This window comes from Martes martes, assembly GCF_963455335.1.
Source record: "Martes martes genome assembly, chromosome: 7".
Lineage (NCBI taxonomy): Eukaryota > Metazoa > Chordata > Mammalia > Carnivora > Mustelidae > Martes > Martes martes.
Window position 1 is genome coordinate 97,403,833 of NC_137894.1, and position 7,990 is coordinate 97,411,822.

A 7,990-nucleotide genomic window follows, 5' to 3' on the forward strand; every position below is an offset into this window, starting at 1 on the left:
AACCATTCCTCGGTTTTCACTAAGGTCACTCCTTAAAGCAAAGGAGCACAACTTACGTCCAGGCTGCTGGTCTGGGTGTGTGTGTTGGGGGTGAGGAGGTGGGATGGGGGTTCTTCTAATTATCAGCTTTTCTATTACTAAGGTACTGCTGGCTCTGGCTGCCTTCCCAGAGTTGGTCTGTTGGGTTAACTAATCACCATGCAAATGTTTTCACAATTAAGTTGAGAGTGCTATATAAACATGAGAGCACCAGAAAAGAAACACCAAGGTGTTAATGCAAAGCCACCAAAGTTAGGGATTTAGACAAGGCCAATGCCTGGCTCGTGAGATTCACTTACAAGTCAGCCAGTTTGCTGTCGGCTGAGAGCTGAGAACAAACCCCCCACCCCCACCCCTGGGTACTCTGGGGTTTTCGGGGCTTCCATACCTCTTCAGCATCCCTACCCGGGCTACAATCTGACTAATGTCACAAAAGGCAGTCTATTCTGCTTTCACTTGATTTTGCATATTTTAAAAAAAAAAACAAAACCTCAAAAGCGAAAGAATTCTAACATTTCCTCTTTTTTAAAATATTTTTAAGGCATGGGGATTGGTTCATTTAGACCAATGAAAGGGGCATAAAACTCATAACACACTGAGAGGTCCTATCTTATCCACAGCTGTGAATCTGGTAAGCTATCATGCCCTGTCTTCAGGAGGTCATAGGACTTTAGCTAAAGCAAATCTCTTTCACTTTTTTTTTTTTTAATCTCTTTATTTCATCTTCCTTCTTCCCAAGACACAGTGATTTGGAAAACATTCTTTTGACTGAAGGGGGAAAACGGTCCCAACTCTGAGGAACAAATGAGCATACGGAAACATCCAAACGATGTTGCATATGGTGACAAGTTGTCAGATCTCGTTTGGCACAGAATGCCTTTTTACTGGATGATATTATCCCCCAAATGTTCATGAGTAATTTCATGTGCAAGAATTTTTTCCCCCTGCTTGGCAGAAATTTCTTTCAGGACAAGGTCCACAACTCATTTCTTTTATATCCTCCCCCAAATACATAGTACAGTCTGGTCCTCACACCAGGGACTCAGTAAACACCAAGGACTGACTTAGTGTAGGGAGATCCCTTGAGCGGAAACTTCCCCTGGATGAGAGTGACATAATGGGCACAGGAAGACTTTGAAATGCCTATTTCTTCCACAAGCACACCTCTCCTTCCCCCATCCAACCCTTTCTTCAAAGGCATTTTCAGTTTTAGATGTACCTAAGCAGAAGTAGAAGCCAGGACCCACTCCCAAACTATAGCATCCAGAACCGTCTGGAGTTGGATTAAGGAGTTAGTGATTAAGCCAAGGGAGTCATAAACTTCAGCTGCATTTGGGGTTTTTGTTGTTGTTTTGGGGTTTTGTTGTTGTTGTTGTTGTTTTGGAGGGGGGCGGTTATAGGATGTGACTTTGGAAGAGAGTCTGTAATAAAACACTTTTCCAAGTCCCCTTGTTTATAAAATGGGAATAATAATACCCATCTAGAAGGGCTGTCCTGGGGGTTAAAGATGGCAAGCGAGTGACAGGATAATCCCAGAGAAAGTTGATACAAGAGGGGAATTGAGAAAACAACCGTGAAAATAGAAACAACTGACCAAGGAAGAATAAGCTGAAGAAAGGTAACTTACAAGTCAACCAACTATGGATCTGCCTTCGAGGAAGCAGAGCAGGAGCTGCAGAATGCCTTACAGACAGCGAGAATGCACAGGGCAGGGAGCAGAACTATAAACAATATCATACTACTAACGGGTCAATGGCAATGGGTAAGGCTCAGCGCTACCTCCATCTTTAAAGGCAGATTACTGATAAATTTAACATCAAACAAAAGCAGAAAGGCTGAAAGACAGTTGGGACTTAAGATGAAACTTTTTTTTTTTTTTAAACTTCTGGGTATCTACTAGAAGTCTGGCCTATGCTGAGTACTTTACATAAATGAGCTCATTTAATCCTTCTAATTCTTTAAAGTAGACCTCACATTCCCATTTAAGATGTAGATATTGGGGCTTGGTGAAATTAAGCAACTTGTCTAAGGAGAGAGTGCTAATACAGGGGTAGAACTGAGATCTGAATTCTGGTCTGACTCTAAATCAGACCCTCTCTCAGGGCGATGCGTGCACACAGAACACAGGAACGGGACCACTGAAATGACATCAAGACAAATCCCTTATCTCCACCTTCATGTGTTAATCAGCTAGACTACTGAGTACCAGAAACCGCCAGGAAACCTGATGGCCACAAACTCCTCCCAATCGGAGTGGGGGGAAGGGTTGGGATTCTCCCTGCCTACCACTCTAATCCGTTTATTGAATAATTAGAGCCTATAAGGCACTAGAGATATATGGAATAAGCACTCTTTTTTTCCAAAGCAGCTTTGGAATTTAGGGCAAGGACGAAACACATTTTTTTTTTTTAAATAAAAATGATCAGAAGAGCCCTGTATTTTCCAACAGCGGGCCTGGTCGAGAAATTGATCATTGTTAAATTACTCCCTCAAAATATTCAAGTATGTCTAATCTGTGCCATCGGTGCTTTCCAGAGTTAAAGCCTAATGGACACCCACCAGCGACAGAAATCTTCCTCAGAGATGGGTTTTGAGTGACAAACCCTCCTTCAAATCACAAAGAAAAATTCCAGTTTTATAAAGCACCCCCCGCCCCCACCCCGGCAAAGCCGGGGCCTCTCTTCACCTGCTACCTTCCCCATCACACTGACAGAAGCCTTCACAGTTCCTCTGGAATAGAAGGGCCAGTGTGGGCAGTATTTGGGAGTTCTAACTAGGGACGGTTAAATAAGAGGCAGATGCACAGAGCCATTTATCAAAACATTTACCACCCAATAAGCACCCATAATGAGAACTATTTGGAGCGTTTTCCTTCCAAATAACTCAAAACAAGGCTGCCAAAATGCGTAGACCCGGACGGGGATGTCCATCACAGTCTGTGCTACTGTGTGCCCCTCAGCAACCCCGGCTGATGAAATCAGCACCACCTGGGACTGGGAAAGACACAGGTGAGGAGCCGCTGGAATAATGAAGTCCCCAACATAAGGCCACTATGAAGTGGCTACGCGAACTTCTGAACTTTCCGGCATGCAGGGTACAGAAAGGAGCTTATAAGAATGGCACCCCAGCCAAAGGGGACGTCTGTTCTGGGCCAGAGGGAGTGAAAAAGGGACAAAGTCTGGCAAGGGAAAACCAAATAATAAATGAGCACAATGCCAGAGCCCCTAGCCCAGGCCTTTTATTTCCCTCCAGATGGTCCAGCAGCTGAACAGCTAAGTGGAATGTCTGGATGCCCCTCTTGGCTCAGCCACTTTCCTTGGGTATCACAATAGATGCTTTTAGGTTTGTGTTCAGACATAGCTACTGGGGATCCACAGACCAGGCAGTGACCACCAAGTGACTAATTTAGTTACTTTATAACTAAAGCGGTCAACGTGGACAAACCCTGCTCTGGGAACACTTTTCATTCACGCCATTAGCTTTCACCATTTGGCAAGTCCGAGCCTCATAATGTCAATGATCAAATTAAAATGTTTCTTTTTCTTCTCTCTCTCTCTCTCTCTTTTTTTTTTTTTTTTGCAACCACTCTAGTTGCAAAGATTTCCATTCTTAACATTTGGATTCATTTCAGTATAAAACGAAATAGTGACAAGAATAAATTCAAGTTGAGCAAAAGTTTAATAGAAAAAGCGACTCTCTATTTACATATCTATATAGGATATTTCTGCCAGAAACCACGGCTGCTCATCACAACGACACCTGTCAGGTAGCCTCCTCTCAGCTCAGACAGTACCTCATTCCTAGCTGGATACCACAGGCACCTGAGTATCACCAGGAATAAAGTCACGGGATAAAGATACAAAAGTTTAAATGCCACTGCACAGAATCAAAAATGACATTACATATATTTGAAAGACAATAACCACCTTGGTTAACTACACTACTAAACTGAATTTAACCAAGGACGTTCTCCTAGCATTTATTCTAAAGAGTTAAAAAAAAGTTTTAGTATGTGACTACCCTGAACCATGTGCCAAACCCAAGCTTTTGTTAAACCTAACAGTGAGGTGGATTACCAATCAAGTAGTTAACTCAGGGTAGCTGGAGGAAAAAAAAAATCATTAGCCTAGCACATTGTAGAGTCAATAACCTGTAATCAGCTACTAAGTAAAAACATAGAAGCAGAAAACAGAGCTCCATGTTTGTTACTTTCTTAAAAGAGACTGCTCATAACAACTTTCACTTCTTGAGCCATATTTACTGGAATTAATTCAGAATGCCTGCAGCTAGGGGCACAGTCGTCCGTCCACCCCTCCCCCGCCGCCCCCCCTCCCCGCCGTGGGGAAGAGAATCTCTTTTCCCACCTATAAACAATGTTTTCTCAACTTTGTATTTTATGTGAATGGTAGGACATAAACACTTTGTAACTGTTCCATTCAAAAACTTCAATAAATGATTAACTGCTGATATACATTGCAACAAAGAAGTGTCCTAATTAAAAAAAAAAAAAGTTGCTCACTTGCATATTCCCATAATCTTTTTAAAATTCTATTTTATTTGTAAATAAGAGAAAAACATCTTTTTGCAAGCCTTGGTTTCTCCACAAGTTCCTGCCCAACAGATGTAAGCTCAATAGCCAGAATTCAAACCACATAATTTATTGGCTTACAGATGAATTGGCATCTATAAAAATAAACCTCCTGAAAAGGCTTTAGACTGCTTGAATCCAGCTAACTTGCCAACCCTTTATCAACGTGAGACTGGTAAAATGTATTTTCATTATCAACACAAAATGGAAGCATCAAGACTGGTGAAATGTTAGTTTAGAAAGTCATTTGCAGTGACATTTAAAACAATTTAACATTTGACTTATGATAAGAATATTGCCCATTAAATTAAGGTTGGCTGTTCAGAATTCACTGGGGCCCTCTTCTCCCACTCTGTGACAGTCAACATCTTTTTATATTAAGGGTCATCGCATATCTGAAGTGAAAAAAGACGAAGAAAGAAACCAGGCCATTCTGAGCAATGGCCTATTAAAATGACTGATCCTTGACATTTTTTAATGTGAAGACTGTGCCTCTGATGGCTTCCTTTCCACTGCCCCTGTAAAGCCTTCTCCTGCCTTGGCAATATCTTTATTGATGCCCAACCCATTTGGAACATCTATAAGTCCTTCCCTTTATCTCTACTGCAGTTCAGAATGGTTACCCCTGCAGAATCACCAGGGAACAGGTGAAAATAAATCTGTAAACGAACTCCCCAGGAGTTCACTTCACCCCCCTAAGAACACTGACAACAGCTGAAGAGACAACAAACTGCTTTTCAGCCAGCCTGTAATGTTACTTTTACACACAGTCTGGAAATCTTCACAACCCGCCCCCCCCCCCCCCGGCCCCACCAAACCTCAACTCCAGCCAGTTGTCTGCCAATATTTCAGGTCATCCACTAATATGCTAGCCACCAGAGACGATTCAAGACAAAATTAAGCTGACACAGGAAAAATATATTTCCTTGTAGAATGGCAAGCCTCTGGAAACAAGCAGACATAAATTTCTGTCAACCTATTTAAGGGAGCCCCACTGAGGAAATCCTCCATGGCCTCAGGAGCTCGGCCCATATGCCGGGATGGATTTTACCAGGATTTTAATCCTAAAAAGCTACTATGGCAGTCACAAAAGACAACTAGGCTATCTGATTTGATTCCATAAATTAAGAGTTAAGTTGTATGGCAAGTCCACCTCAGGAATTCCGCTGCTCCTGTTGAGTAAAGAAGGCCCGGGTTCTCATAATCGCTAAGTTGTCGAAACAAGACACAGTGTAGAGCAATCTTTACACCCCCCCTTTTCTGTGCGCCTTGACCCCGGTTTGTCAGGGCTGGGACTAGGAAAACGCCTCTTTCTCTGTCTCTTTACTTCACAGAAAGAGCCTTCTGCAGTCAGGTGTTTCCATCAGCTTTGTCCTTTTGTCAGGGACCGGTGTGGTAGTCGCAGAAGCCCAGCACTGGGAATCCTGGAAGCTTCTCCCGCAACACGCCACACTTCAAATTCACTGGTCTGGCGATCAAGGTTTTCAGGCAATAACCGCGTGTCATTTGGTCCTTTCCCCCTTAGTTCTTGCTCAGTGCACTGGGAAAGCCTTGCTATATGCGTTCCCCCCGCCCCCGCCTTCTGAGATGCCCCCCTTTAAGCGCCCCCAAACAGCTCTCCGCTGCTCAGACAGCCCAGGCTCATCACCTCGGGTTTCCCCAGACAGGTTTCTATTCCGCGGCTCCATCACGAGGCTGCCTTGGTGGCACAAGGCAACAGCACCACCACCCTTTCTGCTCCCTCCCGGGGTCAAGTCCGCTCCCGGGTCTACACACAGAAGCGGCTTTCAGCCGCCGCCGGCTGGCCGGGACCGCGGGGGCGGCCGAGCAGCCCAGACCCAGCCGCGCTGCCGGGCGGGGAGGCGGAGGTGCGGCCGGAGGGCGGGCGCGCCGCCCGAGTCCCCGGGCAACCTGTGATGCCGATGCGTCTCCGACCTGCCTGCCCGTTGCACCCCCAGAAACCTCAAATACCCCCATTGTGTCACCAGGCGGCACGCCGCCTCGGCCCCCGCCGTCCTCGCCTACCTTCTGGCGGCCTCTCCGTTGCGCCCGCACCGCCGGCCGCCCGCCTCCAGTGCTCTGCAAAGCGAAGGAGGACGCTTTGTTAGGGCTCAAGAAGCGGGACAATACTTCGCAGCCGGCGCCTAGGTTCCGGGCGGGCGTCCTTCAAAAGGACGCGACTGGGGACCCGCGCGAGCGTCATTTCCATATGTAAGGAGCCAGCGCGTACAAAAGCGCGGCTCTCCGGGGCTGCGGCGCGCATCCTCCCCGCCCGCCGGCCCGCCCCCCGGCAGCGCAGCCCGCGCCTCCAGGACCGGCCCCTCCTCCCGCCCGCGAAGCCGCCCCCTCCCCGCCTCGTCCCCCGGGGGCGCCCCACGCGCAGGGACAGCTCCCGCCCGGGCCCCGAAGGGGAAGCCCCAGCCCGTCCCGGTGCGGGGTCCGCCCTGGGCGCGCAGGGCCCTGCCGACGGCGCGGGGGCGGCGCGAGGCCTCCGCGCACCCCCAGGCCGCGAGGCCGGAGACCCCGGGAGCGGGCTCCTCGCTTACCGCGTTCCGGGGCTCAAGCGCCCGGCGCCGCCGCGGGGACCATGGCCGCGGGCGAACTCGGGGCTCGGAGGCGGCGGCAGCGGGACGGCCGCGCCCAGCGCGCTCGGCTCCCGGCTCGGCCGCGGCCACCCGGAGCTTTGGACGCCGGGGAGGAAGGGCCAGGCCCGCGCGGGGAGGAGGAGCCAGGGCGACGCCGGGCCGGGCGCGGCTCCTCCTCCGCGGCCCGCGGCAATGGGGGCGGCCCCGGGAGGAGCGCCGAGCGGTGTCCCGGCCCCCGCGGGGTCCTTCCCCTCACCCCCCACCTCGACGCGGACTGCGCCCCGGCTCCGGGGACTGGTCGGGTCGCGGGAACACAGCCCCGGTCCCGGCTTGGCTGCTGCGTGACGCTGGGCGGTCGCTTTGGAGATTTGAACTTGGAAAAGCCAGGGTTCGCGGGGTGCAGGTGGAAGAGGCGCGTCCGCCCCGCGAACCCCCTGCCCTCTAGCCTCTCCTTCCAAACCCGCCCGCTCACACTCGGCTGCCCCTGAGACTCCCAGCCAGCCACGTCTCCGTGTGGAGGAAAGGCCTCCTCCTCCAGCCAGCGGGACCTTAACGTAGGGACTCAGGTGCCTCTCTTGCCCCCGGGCGGTCCTGGATTTCTTGGCCCTTGAGCGCTCTTCCGCCGTCCTTGAAAGAGGGCTCCAGAAGACAGAAGAGCTCTAGACTTGACTGAACTCTGGAAAGAAGGTGATCCCCCTACCAGGTCTAGACGGCTCCGCACCTGCCCACCATGTCTTCAGAGGCTCCCGCCTCCTATCTAGCCTTCCGCGGGTACATC

At 49.5% G+C, this 7,990-nt stretch overlaps 1 protein-coding gene across 1 annotated transcript in view; it reads right to left on the bottom strand.

Annotated features, from left to right (window-relative positions):
* NIN (ninein) overlaps positions 1-7,321 on the bottom strand; it is a 94,687-nt gene extending 87,366 nt beyond the window's left edge. The window contains exons 1-2 of the mRNA XM_080807323.1: positions 7,174-7,321; positions 6,653-6,706 (exon numbers count right to left, since the gene is read on the bottom strand). The gene's annotated coding sequence lies outside the window, so the exon portion shown is untranslated. The remainder of the gene's footprint in view (positions 1-6,652; positions 6,707-7,173) is intronic.
* Between the last annotated feature and the right edge of the window lie 669 nt (positions 7,322-7,990).